This window comes from Crotalus tigris, unplaced genomic scaffold (assembly GCF_016545835.1).
Source record: "Crotalus tigris isolate CLP2741 ecotype Arizona unplaced genomic scaffold, ASM1654583v1 scf7180000024339.11422700, whole genome shotgun sequence".
Taxonomy (NCBI): Eukaryota; Metazoa; Chordata; class Lepidosauria; order Squamata; family Viperidae; genus Crotalus; species Crotalus tigris.
Window position 1 is genome coordinate 3,173,212 of NW_024100509.1, and position 20,445 is coordinate 3,193,656.

The 20,445-nt window shown below is 39.1% G+C and overlaps 1 protein-coding gene across 1 annotated transcript in view; it reads left to right on the forward strand.

The window, feature by feature from the left end:
• Positions 1-10,418: 10,418 nt before the first annotated feature.
• The window catches only part of CXXC5 (CXXC finger protein 5), a 123,210-nt gene continuing 113,183 nt past the window's right edge, over positions 10,419-20,445 (forward strand). Inside the window, exon 1 of the mRNA XM_039325963.1 lies at positions 10,419-10,441. The gene's annotated coding sequence lies outside the window, so the exon portion shown is untranslated. The remainder of the gene's footprint in view (positions 10,442-20,445) is intronic.

Sequence of the window (20,445 nt, forward strand, 5' to 3'; positions counted from 1 at the left end):
CATGAACAGAATTTTAATTACCCTGTGGTAATTTGTTAACATTTAAGTTATTTAACAATAGGAAATAAACTGGAAATTAAATGCAAACTAGTATATGCAATCTGAATTTTAAAATATTCCTCCAGTTGTGACTTTGTTGATAAAATGTATGTCTAAATACAGAAATGGAGAGGGATTTTCAGGCCATTATACACTTGATGGAGAAATACGAGTACTTCTTGACCTACAACCATTCGTTTAGCGACCATTCAGAGTTATAACAGTACAGGAAAAAGTGACTTAGGACCATTTTTCACACAACTGTTGCAACATCCCTATAGTCACACAATCAAAATTCAGATGCTTGGCAACGCCTACATTTATGACGGTCGCAATGTTCCAGGGTCATGTGATCATCTTTTGCAACCTTCTGACAAGCAAAGTCAACAGGGGAAGTCAGATTTATTTAAAAACTTTTTTATTAACAACTACAAAGATTCAGTTAGCAATTGTGGCAAGAAAGATCGTAAAATGAGACAATACTCACTTAGCCACAGTCTTGGCTAGCGATAGAAATTTTGGGCTCAATTGTGGTTGTAAGATAAGAACTGCCTGTATCCTGCAATATCACTTTTCTTGTAGTAGTAAAAGTTTAGCTTACAGTCTATTGCAATACCCAATTCATAAGTAGTTATTATAGGTATATAAATACTCCAGGACTAACACTACCAACCTATAAGTACATATAAAAATATCTTCAGTTTAAAAGCTATTGCCACTCTACATTTTCCATAAATTATATTTGTATTGCAGTTCCCCAACTAACTAAAATATAATATAACCTTATTAACTACTCTTAAATCTATGTCCAAGTCCCCCAACAACAATTGCTTTTGCTGTTTTGAAGCTTGGATTTCCCCATATTGTTAATTTAGCATGACAATGAGGATCAAACCAAAGTTCGTGTGCTTTGTCTAACTAATAATATACCAGGAGTGGATATTTCATACTTTCTAAAATAGTTTCCTGACATGACCTACTAGTAATTGCAAAATGGTCCATGAAGCAAATTTCCAGTAGGCAAAAGATGCCGTTCATTAATCTTAGAAAAAAAGTTCTTATTCAAACTTAAACCTGGAGAATGAAAACCTCCTTCTTTGGTAATTGAATCTGCCTGAGCAAAAAACAAAGACACAATTCTTCAGATAAACATCCACAACCATGCATTACATTTTTGATAATATAGCTTATGTATATGAGAAAGAATACTGCACATGGTATTAATTACCAGTAACAGTTTATTCATTTATAAAATATTAATTTTATCCCAAATCCTTGTTTTTACTGAAGCCCACAGTACTAGATAATTCCAATTAATTTCATCCTCCTTTGCATCTAATGAAGTAATTACAATAGGATTTATTTTTGTATTATTTGAATCTACAAGGTATACTACCATAATCTTATATTAGACCCTTATGCATGGCAAATACGTTCTGCTTCATCTAGAAATGTCAGCTTTTCTAGTACAATTGGAAACTGGTAAGGAATAATTCCAGACAATATTTTAACACCCACATTCATATACTACGTAGGCTTATGGTTAGCACAATATCTATAATATTTATTTTTTTGAAGAGTTAAACAGAAGCTTCAGTAAAGACTCTTGGGCTTTCTTTTTCTGACTCTTTAGTAGTGCAAATAATATTACTTAGCTCATGTGCAATTATGCTTCTCGAGTCATAAGCTTGGATTGTAGCATTTCATCAGCTTTTGGTCATGTTTTTACAGCAATTTCAGAAGCTGTTTGTCTTTCAACAAATTGGAAGATAACTGCTGTTTTATCAATTCCAGCTGTAACTGTAACAACAGATGCCTAAAGCACATCCATCAAACGTTTCATTGCTTTAAACTTATAGCTATGTTCTTTTTTTATTCATTCACTTAAAATCCTTTTTTAGGTAGATCAGTGTTTCTCAACCTTGACCATTTTAAGGCATGTGGACTTCAACTTCCAGAATTAGAGGTAGATGAGGGCTACCTAACTTAATCCATGTTGTAACATGGGTTAGACCTTCTCATTTTGGAATTTTCCTCCCTTTTAAGCAGATCTAGATAGTGTGTATAAACTATTTCCCAATTAGACCAACACAGGATGAATTATTAATAATTATACTATGATTGTGTAAGAAATTCTATTCTTGTTTCAAGCACCTTTAATTCCTTTAGCTATTACTTGGGTTCACAAACAATAAATAATCCTTTTTTCATGTATTCTCTCTCTGTCTCTCTCTGTCTCTGTTTCTGTCTTTCTCCCTCTCTCTCTCTGTGGGTAGCTATACAAAGAAAATATTGGAGTCTACTAGGCTAGGGCAACAACACATTTTACTTTTATATTACATGCACATATACACATACCAATCAAAGTATTCCTTTTTGTAGTCCGCAACATTATGCAAACACAAAGAGAAGAGTTAGTAGCCAAAATAAATTAAAAACAGGAGAAAACACAGAGAGAGAAATGGATATTTTACAAAATGTTCATATATTCTGATATTTCCCTTTTCTTCCCTCCTTGAGTACGTAAGTTTAAATACATGGTGAATATGATCAGTTCTGGGCATGAGACAAAAGAGAATTTTTATAGGATTACAGGTGACTATGGATACAAAACCTATTTCTTCTGAATAAAAATTGAGATCTGAATTTAGTCATGTTAGAATTTGTTGTGGTGTTCATTCCACTAAATTCTGTACTGGTTGCTGTCATTCTGAGCATTTATTCAACATGGTTTCAAGGTCTGTTTGCGTTTGTACTGCACTTGTTTGTTTCTATAGTGAAATTATTAGTGTATGATGCATTGAGGGGTTTTGTTTATCAGCTGCCTTTTGCAGAGCCTGATACTAATTAGGGCCAAGAGAAAAATCTTGCCTGAGGTTACTCAGGTGCCTTTGGTGGCTAAGAGAGGTCTAGAACTTGGGTCTTCCTGCTCCTAGTTCAATACTTCAACCACCATATCACACCTGTTGTCTCTTCAACTTTAATTCAACTTTGGTGTATTATATTTTTTAAAATAAATACAAATAATTCATAAAAGGTGTTACATTTGGAATTGGAATTGTATTAATCAGAGTATTTCCAGATGATGTAGGAGGAATTGTAATCAATTTAGTGCATATTACCCTCCTTTGGGACAATCTTCATTGAGATACTTATTCTGGTGGAAAGCTTATGAAGGGTTTGAGAAAACTTACAATTTTGATAACTAGAATAATAGAATCGTGGGTTGGAAGGGACCTGTTCTAGTCCAACAGGAGACCTTATATCATCCCAAATGGTTGTCCAGTTTATTCTTCAAAATCTCCAACGATGACGCACCCAGAACTCCAGGAGGCAAACTATTCCAATGACTAATTGTTCTCAGTGTCAGGAAATTTTCCTTACTTAAAGGTTGGATCTCTCTTTAATGAAATTCCACCCATTGCTTCTTGTCCTGCCTCTGAGGTGCTTTAGAGACTAAGTCAACCCTCTCTTCTCTGTGATAGCCCCTCAAGAACCGGAAGACAGCTCATATTACCCTTAATCCTTCTCTGTGATAGGCTATACCAGTGATGGCGAACCTTTTAGAGACCGAGTGCCCAGACTGCAACCCAAAACCCACTTATGCATTGTTGGGTGCCGGGTGGGTGTAGCCCATTGGCTGGGTGTGACCCATTGGGTGGGCGTGACCCATTGGATGGGCCTGGCTACGGTGGTAACGGCAGATTGGGTGGGACTAAAAAGTTCAATCAATCAATTCCAACTTTGCAAGATCTTTTTTTCCCCGCGAGAAGTTGAAATTGACTGATTGATTGAACCTTTCTTTTTTTTTGCACATGGCAGCAGAGGCGTAAAGCGAAAAGGTTTTATAAAACCTAGCTGAAGGCCTAGGACTAGGGCAATGGCATGCATGCCCACAGAGAGGGCTCTGAGTGCCACCTCTGGCACCCGTGCCATAGGTTCACCACCACTGGGCTATACATACCTAGTTCCCTTAACCTTTCATCATACAGTTTAGCTTCCAAATAATTGGTCTTTATTACAGAGTTATATTAGCAAAGCAATTTCTAATAGATCACCTCCATCCACACAAATATCCATTTGGACAAAATATGAAATACAGATATTTTCATATCTTCCAAAAAGAAGAAACTGTACTTTTTAATATTTCCAAATTATGTGGGTTTTTCCAATATTTTATTGACACATTTACATAAAATGTAAAAAATTGATTAATTTACCCATAGCAATGGAATAGAAGGAGAAGACAAAAGGGAGGGAGAGGCATCATTAATGAGAGGCATGTGCCATTCCAATGATAAAAAGGAAGAATAAGTGACAGGAAGAAATAGAAGCAAAATTGAGGTCAATATAAAGTATGAATTCATGCTGCAGCTGTTAATATTTTAGGTCAGGTTTTCTGAGAGAGCCAAAATATGTAGGAGGGTGACATACAGATGGAAAAACCTATAAAGAGGCAGTGCAAGAAACAGGAATGTATTATAGTTGAAAATGCAAGTTCAGAGCACAGCCTGCAAGAGATATTACTGTTTGTTAAGAAGGGAGAAAAGAAAAGGATTCAGAAGTAATAGCTTTCTGAAAAAGAGGAAGTAAGAACAAAATGGAGCTGAAACTGAACAACAAAAATATGTAAGATGCCAGTTTTATTTTTATTTTTTTATTGAAAAGTTTTATACAAGTTTTTAACAATATCCCCCCCTGAAATAACCCCCTCCCTCCCTCCCCCCTCACTTCCCAGAGCTGGTTACAGAGTTACAAATAAACAAGCAAATTCTAAATAAACTTATTCAACTATACAAATAACAAAATCAATAATGTACTTTAACTCGAATACAAAACAAATTTAAGCAAATTTAAAAAAACAAAAATAAAAATAACAATATAAGCAATTCCAAATTAAAAACTAAAAATTATTCATAATCTAAATAATACTTTTTAATCCCTTATCAACTCTAACCCATTCTACATGTAATTTATCCATCTTCTCCACGCTGAGGTGTATATTTCTTTTAAACAACCATTCATCCATAATAAACATAAAATTTTCCCTCCAATATAACCCAACCAACAAACTTACATTCGATAAGCTTGGCTCTTTGTTTTTTTTCCCCCACCCCTAAGTAAATCTATTAATACCCTCCTACTTAAGAAGTTTCAGCAAACCATTCATCTTAATCACTAAAATTCTCACCAACAGAGATCATTAGAATTTAAATTCTTTTACACATTTACATAATGTCTCATAATTATTTTTATACACTTTAAGTTAAAAATTTATAATATATATACTCCCAAATATTTAAACTTTTCCACTAAATCAACACCTTCTATTATTCTTTTTCTTTACATCTACATACTACACAAATCATTCACTATTCCTTTAAAGCATACTAAGTCAAACTACCAGCTAAACTAACATTTATTGTTCTTTTTCTTTACATCCACATATCACAAATCATTCACTATTCCTTTAAAACATCTTCTATCTATAAAAAAAAAACTACTACAAAAGTTTATCATTTCCTTTTCTTTATTCCAACATCCGCCTTCTGCTGTTCTTTTACTTTACGTCTATAGGCTGCACGAGTCATTCTCGGTTTCTTTAAAAAATCTTCTGTCACAAGAGACTGCTGCAGTGGTTCAGCCTGTATGTCTCCTACATCCAATAACATAGCACTTTCAACCAGCTGCTCTTCCAACTTTTCTTCTGTTATCTCAGATCGTAAAGATGATGAAGAGCCCGCCTTCAAAACAGAAGTGTAAAAATCTTTTGCCTTTAAAATTGTATTAATATAATATATCCCCGCATAATTCACCACTATTCCAGCCGATATCTCCCATCTGAACTGGACCTGTCATTTTTTGAGCTCATCAGCCAAAAAAGCAAAATCCTTTCTTTTTCTAAGAATTTTTGAAGATATTTCTTTTAAAATTATAACATCTTGAGCTGCAATTTGAAATCTCTGCTTATAAAAAGCCTGTAAAATTTCATTACGAAGTGATCTCCTAGAAAAATAAATAACCACGTCTCGTGGCAAATTCCTCTGCCTCGCAACCCTTGAATTAACCCTAAAAACTTTCTCCGTCTCTCTCAGTATTTCTTCAGGCTCAGCCCCCAAAATGAAAGCTATATCTTTTACCACCACTTGTCTCAAATCCTCTTGCGTGTTTTCGTTCATTCCCCTTATTCTTAAAGCAAATTCCATATCTCTATGTTGTAACATAGTAATTTCATCCTGTATTATTTCCACCTTATTTTCTACTTTGTCAACTCGATCTTCTAGTTTTTCAAAATTTTCCACAGCATCATCAATACGATCATCCAAACGATCTATATGACCAACAAACTTTTGAAACGCGAACGCTATGTCCTCTCTCAGTTCCCTAATTTTATTTTCAAAAAGTTCCTCCATCTCTTCTTTAATCTGTCATGCCATATTTCCCAAGGCATCCTGTAAATCTTTAAGTATACATGCTGATGATGATAGAGAAGGTGGTGATAACTTAAACTTAGCTTGCTGAGCTGTCTGCATTACCGGGAAGATCGAGGCTTTAGAAACAGCAGAAGCTCCGAGACGTTTTGAAGCCATTTTAATTTTAAGACCACTTGTTAAAAAATCTGCTAAAATCTTATAAAATCAACAAATACCAAAAAAAGGGAAAAAAAAGAGGGGAGGAAAAAAGACAAAAGCCCCCTTAAAAAAAAAGATTCTTGCATTTTATATAAATACAAAATCTGTTACATTGTTCCAAACAGAAGTTCCGGTCCTTTCACTCAAAGAATCAACATCTCAGCGCCATTTTTCACCACTCTTAATTGAAAAAAGGAGAAGATAAATTCTTTTCCAGAGTTAAAGTCTCGAAATAATCACCATTTTAATCTCTCCTGGTCAGCTCTGTCTGCTTTAAATTTTACTCACAAATTCATTTTAAGCGCAGATGTGGAAGCAGCGTCTAGCTTTGCCCTGGAGAAAATCAGGGCAAAGGCATCCTGGAATGTGGAGAACACCTCAGACTCCATGGGAGCTCTCACCCTCCGACCCCCCCAAAAAGCTTTGGGGTCTCAGGGAGTTCTACCACTATCTGAGGAAAGCTCACCTCCTCCCCTTCGCCCGGGGAGAGAGGTTCCAAGCCGCGAGACAGCTGTTGCTCGCTGTCTCAGCTGGCTTTGACACATCCCAGGGCGGACAGCTGAAAAAAGCCATTGGCACGGCCGTCGCCACCGGAAGTCCAAGATGCCTGTTTTATTGATGAACATAATCAAAGTGGAAAGATGGCAATAATCAAGCACACCTACACCAACTAAATTTGTGCTGGTTGACTAATGCAATATTGGAAGCATAGCACTATCCATTGGGAGCTGTGATGGTCATGAGAAAATTTGAAAACTGCAAATCCATAGGGGCATTACCTTTATCATACCAACAAATTTTTATAAAATAGTGGGAAACTTTGAACTTTATTATCAAGTGAATACTTTTTTAAAAAGGGGAGAGGAAAATTTTGGCTGAGCTTGCAAATATTTGCTACACTAGTTGCATTCTTAAATGGAGTGAGAGAAAGTTCCAAGGAATGTTTTTTAGATATTATCTGGTATAACATAGTGAGTAGGAGAGTATAAAGTGGCATTAAATTAAAAAAAGAATCTCTGCAAAGATGCTGAGAGATTGAATTAAAACATTTTATTCATTAAAAGCTCTACTTTTGTTAATACAAAATATAAGAGCCAGCATTCTCTTGGATACGCCTATTCTGGATATGCAGATTCCTTCGTAATGGAGAACAGAACATAGATCAACTAGGCAGTCTTTGTATTTGCAAAAGGACAGATTCAAAACAAAATAAAACAAAAATTTATGACCGAAACTCTTTGGGGGCTTAGTCCCCTCACTGTCATCTAGCTCAGTTGAGCGCCTAGCTCACGGGTCGGCAACCTGCGGCTCTGGAGCCGCATGCGGCTCTTTGAGCCTTCCCCTGTGGCTCCCAGCCTCCTCTGCCTTTGCAGAGAGAGACAGAGACAGAGAGAGGCAATTGCGATTCCCTGCTTCTCTCTCTCTCTCTCTCTCTCTCTCTCTCTCTCTCTCTCTCTCTCTGTGTGTGTGTGTGTATAAAAGAGAGTGCACTCACAGTGTTCTCCGATGAGCTGAAAAGCTTTCTGGACGGAGCTCCTCCCTTTCCTGCATCTCTGCAGGAAGCAGGAAGCAGGAAGGGCAGGAGAGAGCTAGCTAGACCAGCTAGGCTGACTCAGGAATTCTGGGAGTTGAAGTCCATGAGTCATAAAAGAGACAAGGTTTTCTACCCCTTAGCTTGTTGGACAACAGCTTGAAGCTTGCCAGGTGAGCAGCAGATAGGAGAGGGGGGAGAAAGAGAGAGGGAGGGAGAGAGAGAGAGGGAGGGAGAGAGAGTGTGTGTGTGTGTGGGGGGAAGAAGAGTGGTAGACCAAGGGCAGATAGAGAGGGAGGGAGGGAGAGAGACACAGAGAGAGAGACCCTTTTGACATCTAAAATGAAGATAACACTGCATATATCCTTTTTTTACCTGTGTGTGTATGTAAGTTTATTCTCTTAAAGCATTCTCTTGGTGATCATTGTTTTAATAGTATGGATATTCCCAAGAGTCATATTTTTACTTTCATTTTTAATGTGTGTGTGTGTGTGTGTGTGTATACACACACACACACACACACACACACACACCTATAATAAAGGTAAAAAAGGATATATGCAGTGTTATCTTCATTTTAGATATCAAAAGGGTTTTGTGGCTCCCGGTGTTTTGTTTTTGGTGGGAAACGGGTCCAAGTGGCTCTTTGAGTGTTTTGGGTTGCCTACCCCTGGCCTAGCTCCTCCACCTATTGCTGAGGGAAAAAGAGAACACCCAGGCACTGAGCAATTGTGGTTGATGGTCGTATTTTCTGTGAATTGTTTTAACTCAGATAAATGTGCTATAACTACAATAGCAGGTTACCTGGATGGGCTCAGATACTGAAGGTTACACTGAAATGTTTCAGAACTTTGAAGTCTTGTTGACCCAGACTTAGGGGACAGTGAATACGTGCAGATGGTCTCGCTCTCTCTGTCCACTTGCAAACCCATAATTGCAAGGTCATGAAAGGACAGCAAAGGAAACACCCAATATTCTAACCCACCTGGGAACATATGGTGCCTTAGGGAAACACCCAAGCCACCTAAAACAGCGGTTCTCAACCTATCGGTCGCGACCCCATTTGGGGTCGAAGGACCATTTAACGGGGGTCACCAAACAACGCGATCCGCCATTCCCCCCTCGGGCCGCCGCGCATGTGGCGCCGCCGCGCATGTGGCGCCGCCGCGCATGTGGCGCCGCCGCGCATGTGGCGCCGCCGCGCATGTGTGCCGCGCATGTGCCGCCGCCGCGCATGTGCGCCGCGCATGGGGCGGCACTGCGCATGCACGCAGTGCATGGGGCAGCGCCACGCATGATTACATAAGCAATTCACCCAGCAAAGCTGACACACATAAGATAGAGACTTCGCCCTTTAAGGCTGGTACATGGTAGATAAGAAGGAAGAAAGCAGAAGTAGTAACCACCTTTTAGGTCAGCGGTTCTCAACCTTTGTGTGACAGTGACCCCGTCACACGGACGCGCCGCGCATGCACGCCGTGCATGGGGCCGCCGCGCGCAGGCACACTGCGCACGGGGGCGCCGCGCGCATGCACACTGCGCACGGGGAGCCGCCGTGCATGCGCACCGCACTTGCGTGCCGCCGTCGTGCATGCGTGCTGCGCACGGGGGTGCCCCTGCATGCGCGCCGCGCATGGGGTGCCACCACGCATGCGCGGCACGCATGGGCCGCCGCTGCGCATGCGCAGCACGCCGCGCATGCGCGGCGCATCCGTGTGACGGGGTCACCGTCACACAAAGGTTGGGAACCGCTGACCTAAAAGGTGGTTACTACTTCTGCTTTCTTCCTTCTTATCTACCATGTGCCAGCCTTAAAGGGCAAAGTCTCTATCTTATGTGTGTCAGCTTTGCTGGGTGAATTGCTTATGTAATCAAAGTAGGTATAAAAATAAGGCTTTTTCAATATTTGGGGCTTTTCTCTCTTTTTAGAGAAGCCTGTCTTTGCTCAGCTGAATAAACACCTAACTCTTGAAGGCAACTTCTGGTTTCCTGCATTTTTTATCAAGCAAAACCTCAGAATCTGCATATCATTTTTGGTGAGCTGGACTTGCAGGAGGGGCGCTTGGTCTTAGGGAGGCTCGGGAAGGGAGAAGTCGCCAAGCGTGCTCTGGGATTTCCTGGAGGTGCCCCCCCCTTCTTGACTCTTCACTGTGGTTTTTAAACAGGAACCAGTTTTTCTTTTTTGTTGTAGTTGTTGCCTTCACTTGGTTCCTGCATACTCAGGAGGGCTGAAGATAAGGTAAGCTTATATTGCTTTATTGCACAGGCTTGCCCAGGGGTGTGTGTGTATGTGTGACAGTGTGTCTGTTTCCTTGAATCATTTCCCACTGTTGACCAGAGCTGGGCAGAAGGGTTTGTTTCAGCCGCATCTAGGCACCCCAAGTTCGGGGGTGCTTAGAAAGCAAGGGGCGCTAACATTGTATTCTTGTGCTCCAGCGGTTGTTAGTGTTGAGCTTATGGTTTGAGGTTTGTGGCTGCTCCTTATATATTTCCCACTGTTGACCAGGCCTAGGCATGATACCGATTCTAGCTGCCCATAGTCCCCTGCGAGGCTGTTGAGCCGTTAACCAGGGGTTCTGCATTGCAAAGGGAATTGGTGGATCTCTTGTGCCCCAACAGGCTGTACAAGTGGTATGAGAGATTTAGACACATGGGCTCAGCCCAAGGAAGACCTTTTAGAATGTGTAAAAAAGAATGTGCCCTCAGTCCCCTTGAGTGTGTTATCAGGAACTTTGATAAGCTTAAAACCCGTCGGGATATGAAAATTGAAACTCTAACTAAGTACAATGCCCTCTGGCATTAGGATATGCCTACTGTTTGGCCCAAAGGGGGGTCCATAGATTTGGGTTTTTTTGAAACTATGGGAGATTACACTCAAAGAGGCATGGATCACAATCAACAAGCTTATTATGCATTTTTTTTGACTTTACAAAGGAATAAGCAGATGCTTAAAGACTGTGGGTTGTGGCAAGCTCCCACAGCACCACCTTTTCCTGCTTTTATCCTCTGCTCCGCCACCTTATAAGGGGATTTACCACGTCACAGAGCAGGTAGCTATTGGAAGGGGGGACACTAATAAGGTCCTGGTTCATACCCCCTTCTCCACGTCTGACCTTTATGCATGGAAGGACCAATTAGGTTCTTATACTGCAGCCCCAACAAATATTCTGAATTGGTTTTGTCTATTATTCGAACTCATAATCCTAATTGGGCAGACCTCCAAGCCATTAAAAATTCTTTAGTTTTTTGTAAAAGCAAGCAACTGTACGAGACAGGAAAGGAATATGTACCGAACAAATAATTACAGTACAGTACTGTACAGGTAGCCCTCGACTTACGACCACAACTGAGCCCAACATTTCTGATGTTAAGGGAGATATTTGTTAAGTGAGTTTTGTCCCATTTACAATCTTTCTTGCCCTAGTTGTTAAGTGAATCACCGCAGATGAATCAACTCTGCTTGTCAGAAGGTCACAAAAGATGATCACATGACCTTGGGACACAACAACGATTATAAATATGAACCAGTTCCCAAGTATCCAAATTTTGATCACATGATCATTGGGATGCTGCAAAAATCGTAACTTTGAAAAATGGTCATAAGTCACATTTTTCAGTGCTATTGTAATTTTGAATGGTTACTAAATGAACTTTTGTAAGTGGAGGACTGCTTGTAGTTATAAAACTACTTGAAGCATTATGAATAATGAAACATTACTCTTAATTTAAATATCTCAAATAGAATCAACCCTCTGTATATGAATAGGAATCCTAGTAATCCATACTTTATCTTAGAAGATCTAGCCAAAATTTTCCTATCCCAAATATATAAAATATTTATTACTGAATCTAACAAATAAGGATAGATTCTTGCCAGATTTTTTTTTTTTTTACAATGAACAAGGTTGAGCTGTCCTTGTCAACTGTTTTTTTGTAAGGACACCTGATTTTTTTGCAGTGAAGTCAGTTTGAGACCTACTCAGTGGGATGGATCAGTGCATGGTTATGTATGTTCCAAAACAAGATTTTTTGGGGGGAACATAAATAAAAGGGACATAATTGATATTTCTCAATAATTTACTCCCAAAATTGAGCAAATGTTGTAATTAAGTAGGTTGTCTTAATCTGGGATACATAGAAGGTCTGTAATTAGAGTTCAGAAAGTGTTTGAATTTGTATGGGAAAATAAATGCAAGTTTACTTTCACTAACCTCCAGCTGAAAGCTAGCTTTCAATCAGTAATGAATGTAGGCAACAAAATAATTTACCACCTTTAAACTTCTAAAATGTTTAATCTCAATAAATTTCACTTTTGAAAATTATTATAGCCTAAAAAAGCAAAATTCTTTCGGAGTTGTTTATACTTCAATGGCATTAAGATTCAACAATGGGTATAAAATGTTTTTCTTTCTGATATAACCTGCATCAATAATGCTGACCTCAGCAAATGTGAATTCATGGATCTTAGGATAGGAAACTTATTATAATTTGTGGCTAACTTGTATTTTAGAGAATTCTGGTATTGCATGAAAAAGGCCAATCCTTGCTTTCTAAAATGCTATGGAAACTTTAATTCCATTTGCAAAAACATATCTCTGTAAAACAGGATTTTCAATATTTATAACCATCAGAACAAAAAATTGAAATTGTTTACACTTCCAGTATGGCATGCATGGTCCCTTGTCAAACATCACTTTATAGTTTGTCTTATTTTTAACTTTTTTTAACTTGCCAGTCTTTGTACTTGATTTGATTGATAAAGAAGCATGTACATTTATATACAGTATATATAAGCAGGGGGTTGGACTAAAAGACCTCCAAGGTCCCTTCCAACTTTTATTATTATTATTATTATTATTATTATTATTATTATTATTATTATTATTATTATTATTATCATTATCATCATCATCATCATCATCATCATCATCATCGCACAGTCAGCCAGATGTTCAGACTGGATTTGGCATTTTGTCTACCTAATGGCACATTTGTCAATGCCAATGGTGTTCAAGTGGTGCTCCAGTTGTTTTGGGATTGCACCCAAGGTGCCTATGACTATTGGTACTACCCTTGCTTGCTTTTGCCACAGTCTTTCTATTTCTATTATTATTATTATTATTATTTTTGCATAACCAGGATTCTTCCCTACAATTTGCTCAGATATTAGACCATTTACTAAAGATTCCTTCCAACTTTAATTAAAACTTTCCTGCTTATGTATTATTCCCTTTTTGTTGTTTCTGGGTGAGCAAGAGAGCAAGATTGCTAATAAATTGCTTGTTAATTTTTCTGAGTAGATTCTCTTAACCGACTCTTATTGTGATGTTCTACTCCTGCTAGAGTAGGGGGCTTTCATTACTTATTTCATTTTTCTTCACATTTCTAGCCAGCAAAAATATTCCAATATTTTGCTGGAATGGTGGTTGCTCAGTTGTTCGTCTATTTCTGGTTCTTCATGGCCCTCAGGATAAAATTTTGTCAGGATTATCTGTCAGTAGCTGCTCCTTCGAGGTCTTGTATGTTCATGCTTTTTGTCATATTGCCTCTTTGTCTCCTTTGGCCTCTTTTCCAATTGTCTTCTATTTTTTTTACCAAGCAACTGTCATCTTTGCATTATGCGTCCAAAATTTTAAGATATTAATTTTGTAGAGGGGGAGAGGGTTCAGATTTTATTTCATCTATTAGCAATTTGTTCTTCTTGAGGTCCGAGGCATTCTCAACATTTCCCCTCAGTGCTGTAGTTCAAAGACATCAATTTTTCTTCAGCAGAATATGTATTAGAAATATTATTTCCTTAATCATGAGGAAAAGGGGCAATAATTAATGTAAAATACTTTTAATTTAAGCTACAGGAAGCCCCAAAAGTCAGAAGTTTTGTTCATTTTGCTATAGCAGATATGTTGTTATTAAAACTATTTAAAACTATTTCTAAAATCACTGCAAATCATATCTATTAATTAAGTGCTAATCTAAGCAACACATTATAAGAAGCAAAAATGAAACTTGTTGCCACATTTTGTATTTCAGGCTACCTCAGAAGAATACTCAGAAGATTAGGTGGTACAAAATGTGACACTATTATTACTACATCAAAGTTATACCGAAAGATTTTTTTCTCTTCCTGGATGAGTCATTACAATTTCCTTGGCAAGGTTGTTCAGAAGCAGTCTGCCATGGCCTCTTTCCTAGAGCTGAGAGAGAGTGACTGGCCCAAAGTCACCTAGCTGGCTTTGTGCCCAAGAGCCCACAGCCTCCCAGCTTCTCATCTGATGCCTTAACCGTTACACCAAACAGGTTCTAATACTGAAAAATATGTGCTGATAAAAAAAAAAAAATTGGTTTCCAAGCTCCAAATATTTGTTTTAAATTTTAATGTCTTAAGTGCTTTGATGTCTAGCTACCCGTTGGTGTGGAACCATTTGTCTTGTTATCCAGACATTAGGTTTTACAAGATAGGTTTTCTAAATTTACTTGTACATTTTTCCTATTTATCAATCCTTTATAAACCAGTTTGAATGAGACCTGCAATTGCTTGCTTGTCAGTCTTGAAGCATAGAATAGCCATGGAACACCATATTTCAGGATATGCTCTTCCTCCAGCCAACCAGAGAGTGCTATATCTATATATCAGTGCCCATCCTCAAGTTATTACAGATACAAGTAAAATACCATTTTACCCATCATGTATGAGTAGCAAATAAACTAGCTTCCCCTTGCCAGTTTTCTCTAGTTTTCTCTACGCAGGAAGAAGCATTTACTAAATTTCTGTAAGAGCACAATCATTAGGCTCTTGATATACAGTTGCAATAAAATTAAAGCCTTGTGTTAGCAATGGTGGTAAAATATGAAGGAGGCAGCTGATCTGGGCTGCAAAAATCTGGAAAACCATTAAATCATAGTAGTAGTGATCATGTGGGTTTTTGCAGCTTAGATCTGGTGGCCTTAATTTTTACAGCCAAATATTTGTCCCAATAAGTGTAACCATGGTTGCATGCTACTGTGTTGGCTGGAGAGAGGAAGATGGTGACAGGGAAGGAAGAGAGAGAGACAGGGAGAGGAAGACTGAGTCATGGAGTGGAGAAATTATCTTTCAAAATGGGGACGGAAAGAAACAGCTCATAGCTCTCCCCTACTCGCACTTGTTAAAAAAAAAAAAAAAAAGGTGAAGCATGCCAGCTGGTCCCCTGCTGAAAAGAAGAGGCAAAAACAGATGACAATTTACCGTACTTCTTTTTCATTCACTTAAGTTAGTGCAACTTTCCAAACAATTTAAACATCTGCTGTAATGCTTGCTTCATATTCTCACTGTACTGCCTACCCTTGCTGTCTTTTATCCATGGAGCTGCTTAAGAAATGTTAGAACGCACAAGAGACAAGATTCAACCATTTTATAATCATGACTCGTCCTACTCATGCCGGCAGAGAGGGTCTATTTCAGATCCCCTCCGTCAGAAAACTCCGACTATCGGGATCCAAAAGAATTGTCTCTTTTGCAGCGCCTGCCGTTTGGAACATCTTATCCTCTAGCATAGGGGTGTCAAACGCGTAATGTCACGTGACGTGTTGCGACGTATCGTGACTGTTTCTCCATTGCTGGCAATGGGTTGGGTACGGTTTCGGCATGACGCATCCGGCCCACGGGCTGGCAGTTTGACACCCTTGCTCTAGGGCAGTGTTTCTCAACCTTGACCATTTTAAGGCACGTGGACTTCAACTCCCAGAATTCCACAGCCAGCATTGCTGGCTGTGGAATTCTGGGAGTTGAAGTCCACGTGCCTTAAAATGGTCAAGGTTGAGAAACACTGCTCTAGGGTAAGATCTGCCCCCTATCCTTCTACAAGAGCCTGAAGATCTGCCGGTTGGCCTGGGGGGGGATTTAACACTGGAAGTGGCTGCTAGATTGATGGCAGACTCCACCTCTCCCCGCTTGCTCCCTACTCTCCACCTGTCCATCTTTTTGGTTATCATATTGATGTATTATTCTTGTTGTGTATATTGTCACTGTTCTATTATTTCTGATTCTGGATTTGTTCTTTTCAGAACAGATGCATTCTTTTCAGATATCCTCTTCTTGTTGGACTTGATTTGTAATAACACATCATTATTTCTTTATTTTCAATCTTTGTACATTTGCAAGTCCTTTTTTTGCCTACAGTCCTGCACTTCCTGGCCCTGGTTGCTCAGCCAATATTCCTGAATCCTGTGTAGCCTATTTGTCACCAGATATCCAGGAACTCCCAACACCTAGCACAGTTCTTGTTGATCCAGGAGACGACTGATTCAGTATGGGTTTCCATAAATTATGTCTTACTATATTATTTATAGAAGAAACACTCTTTGTCTGGCTCCTCTGATGAGACCTGTCCAGTGCGGTTAAACCTCTGGTATAGCTCTCACCTTCCTCAAACACACAACTTCACAACCATGTCAAGATAATATATTAGTATTCTGGCCTTCTTCTTCTGCCAGGTAGGTTTCCATAACAGAGCTTCCGTTCCAGCTGATAAGTCTCTCTTTATTGCTTGTAGTATCATTTGGATCCATGAAAACCATCTTGGCCTCTGCATTGGCCCTCTGTTTCTCTTAACCATAAAGGCCAGAATAAGACTGAAAAGAAGTGAAATTTAAAATTTTATGTAATGGATTAAAGGCAATTTAGAATTATGGATTGATTTAAGGAATAAGATTATGAGCTAGATGTAAGAGAACTGGGCGATTAATGGAAGATATATATTAAATTGACTAAGAATGTACTTTTTGGATTGATAGGTTTATCGATTTGAAAATTATTATTTTTAATAAGATGATTTGTTTGTTTGATGTCCAATGGATTGAAATGATTTAAGGTTTGATATTATCTTGTCAGCTTAAAGGGATTGGTTGATGGATTAGATATGTATAGGATAGATCAATATTTTAGCTTAAAAAGGAGATATTTTTAGGAAATGGATTAAAGGTAATCTAGAATTATAGATTGATTTAAGGTCTAAGATTGTGAATTAGAAGTAAGAGAAAAAGGGGTGATTAATAGAATCTATATATTACATTGATTAAGAATGAGTTTTTTTTAGAACGATAGGTTTATTTGTAAAAAAATTATTATGTATGTAAATTATTATTAATCTAATAAGATGATTTGTTTGTTTGATAACATGGATGTTATTAGTTATGAAAATTAACTGGATGAAATTTGAATTCTGTCAAATGGATTGGAATGATTTAAGGTCTGATTCTATTCTGTCAGTTTAGAGCAGTGGTTCTTAACCTGTGGGTCGGGACCCCATTTGGGGTCAAACGACCATTTCACGGGGGTCGCCAAACAACGCAGTCCGCCATTTTTTCCCCCCTTTTCCTTAGCTGTGCTACTCCCTTTTATTCTATTGGCTTTTGAAAGCCAATAGAATAAACTCTTGAATAGAGTCTAATTCTATTGGCTTTCAAAAGCCAATAGGAATTGTCCAGGCTATCTCTGCCCTGCTGAGCCCGCCAAAAGTCCCATTCTGCAAACGATGCTGCACCAGTTGAGTAGTCCTCGACTTACGACCGGTTGGGGGTCGCGGCATTAAAAAGATTGAGAACCACTGGTTTAGAGATTGATTGATTGATGGATGAATTAGATATGTATAGGATAGATTAATATTTTATTTTAAATAAGGGATATTAGTGGAAGAAGAAATAAATAAGATTTATGATAAAATTAAGGAACTAGAATATATTTGGAAGGGATACCCGAATGGATAATGTTTGTACTTAAAGTTATTTTGATTATGGTAGTGTAAATTTATAAAGCCTTAAAAACAGGTTTAGGTTGAATAAATTTAAGCTAGAATTGGACTATTTTAAATAAAATATGTTAATTAAGGGGAAAAAAGAGGGAATATTTGATGTATTGATTGAATTATGTATATATGTTTTGTCTTTGGATGTTTGACTACTCTAACACCACGGTGTGTCTTGAGTACTTTGTCTTAAAAATCAAAAAACAAATAAAATTTGTTTTTTAAAAAAGATAATATATTAGTATTATCATCCAGGGTAAAAGGATGTTCTCTAGAGCAGATATTTGTGAAGACACAGACAAATTATTCATGTTGAGATGCGGATTTGTTAGAGCAAGGTGTTTTAAATGTAAAATTATCCTTGCTAAACCTTCCCAACTTGCCCCTAGGCTGAGGACAGGGACCACTCCCTGACTTCATCCATCTGATTTCTGGAGATCTGTCCTCGGCCCAGGTCTATGCTTGGATAGGGTTAAATGCTGTCTCCAAGATACAGCTCATCTGATCACACTTACCTGAAAAACCTTACTTTGGTTTACAACAGCGGTTCTCAACCTCTGGGTCGCGACCCCATTTGGGGTCGAACAACCATTTCACGGGGTCGCCAAACAATGCAGTCCGCCATTTTCCCCCCCTTTTCCTTAGCTGTGCTACTCCCTTTTATTCTATTGGCTTTTGAAAGCCAATAGAATAGACTCTCTTGAATAGAGTCTAATTCTATTGGCTTTCAAAAGCCAATAGGAATTGTCCAGGCTGTCTCTGCCCTGCTGAGCCCGCCAAAAGTCCCATTCTGCAAACGGTGCTGCAAGTTGTCTGCAGCGAAGGCGAGCTGTCTGGAAGTTTCCACCCCTCCCTGCTGAGCAACTACTAAAAATGTAAGTAAAAGAGGGCCAGGGGTGGGAGCTGGGAGGCTGGTGGGTGCAGGGAGGGTTACTGGCGCGCGTGGGGCCTGGCGGGTGCCTTACCTCCCTTGGGCTGAGCCAGCTGGTGGCCCAGCCGGTGGTCGCCCTGCGCCGTCGCTGCACCTTGCCAGCTACACCTCGGCCGGCGCAGGGGGCGACACCACGCATTCGCGGTGCTCCCAGGCAAAGTCCTCGACTTATGGCTGGTTGGGTAGTCCTCGACTTACGACCGGTTGGGTAGTCCTTGACTTACGACCAGTTGGGTAGTCCTCGACTTTTGACCGGTTGGGGTCGCGGCATTAAAAAGGTTGAGAACCACTGGTTTACAATAACTGAGAGATGCAGCTGACTAGAAATACCATGTGGTTCTCTTGGAAGACTCTTCCAATCCGTGAACAGCATTTGAGTGATGTTCACATATTATAAGATTTCCTGTAACTCTGTTCTCTGCACTACCATTGGTAGTGAGAGAGGAAGTATGACACATATACACACACAAAACCATACACACAAATATTTTGGTCATGCTATTTTTAATATAAATGCAAACACTACTTGTACAGGTGTATTGTGTATGCATGTGTATTCTGTGCATGTTTTTATAATCTAAAAATTCCAGATGCCTTTAAAGATGAAGTTTCATTTTCAAAGGCACTCTGAAAGCCCTACAATCAGCAGAACCATTCAGGGAATTCCCATATATATACCTAAGCAAAGCGAAAATGTAATCTCTTTTCCCCCCTCAAATCTCTTTGTGCTGGTTTGGTTTGGTTACATTTCTTTTGCCCTATTCTTGGTAGAATGCAAAGACTTTGCTAGTTGGCTAGGGTTGTTTAGTTGAGCTTTGGGGGATATGTTTACAGTAGTATATTTTTGTGCACTATTGATGCAGTCCATAGTGCACTCTTTTACAAAGACATGTTTTAACTTGCTGACTGGCTTGTCTGCCAAAGTGCATTTCAGGTGCACAAAGGGTGGGGTGGGTATGTTTTTTTTCTTCTAAGAAGTGAATTGTTCATGGTTTATGCTTCCTCTTTTTCATTGCTGAATTTTTAGGATATAAATGCAGGCATTAGGATAGGGAGTTTTGTATTTCCCATGTAGGGCCTCTTCCCGGATAGAAACTCATCTTTATTTATTTATTTTGCTGATGTGTTCATTCTGTGAAGCAGAAGCTATTGCTTCAGCTACTTGCGTTTTCAGCATCACTCATCGGAAAGATGCAAAATTTCTTAAATACGATCTCCTAAAACTCCTATATCTGCTGGTTCAACCTACAAATTAAGTACTGAAGCAACAGAAGATAGTCTAAACCAGTGGTTCTCAACCTTCCTAATGCAGCGACCCTTTAATATAGTTCCTCATGTTGTGGTGACCCCCAGCCCCCCATCCAGCTGGCTGGGGAGGGGGGGCAGGAAGGCCGCTCCGCCGGTTCCACCCAGCCTGGTTGGAGAAGCGCCATTCCTCTCCCTTTCTCTCTTTCCTCTCTCTTTCTCTTTCCTCTCTTTCTTCTCTCTTTCCTCTTTCTCTTTTTCTCTCTTTCCTCCCTCTTTCTTTGT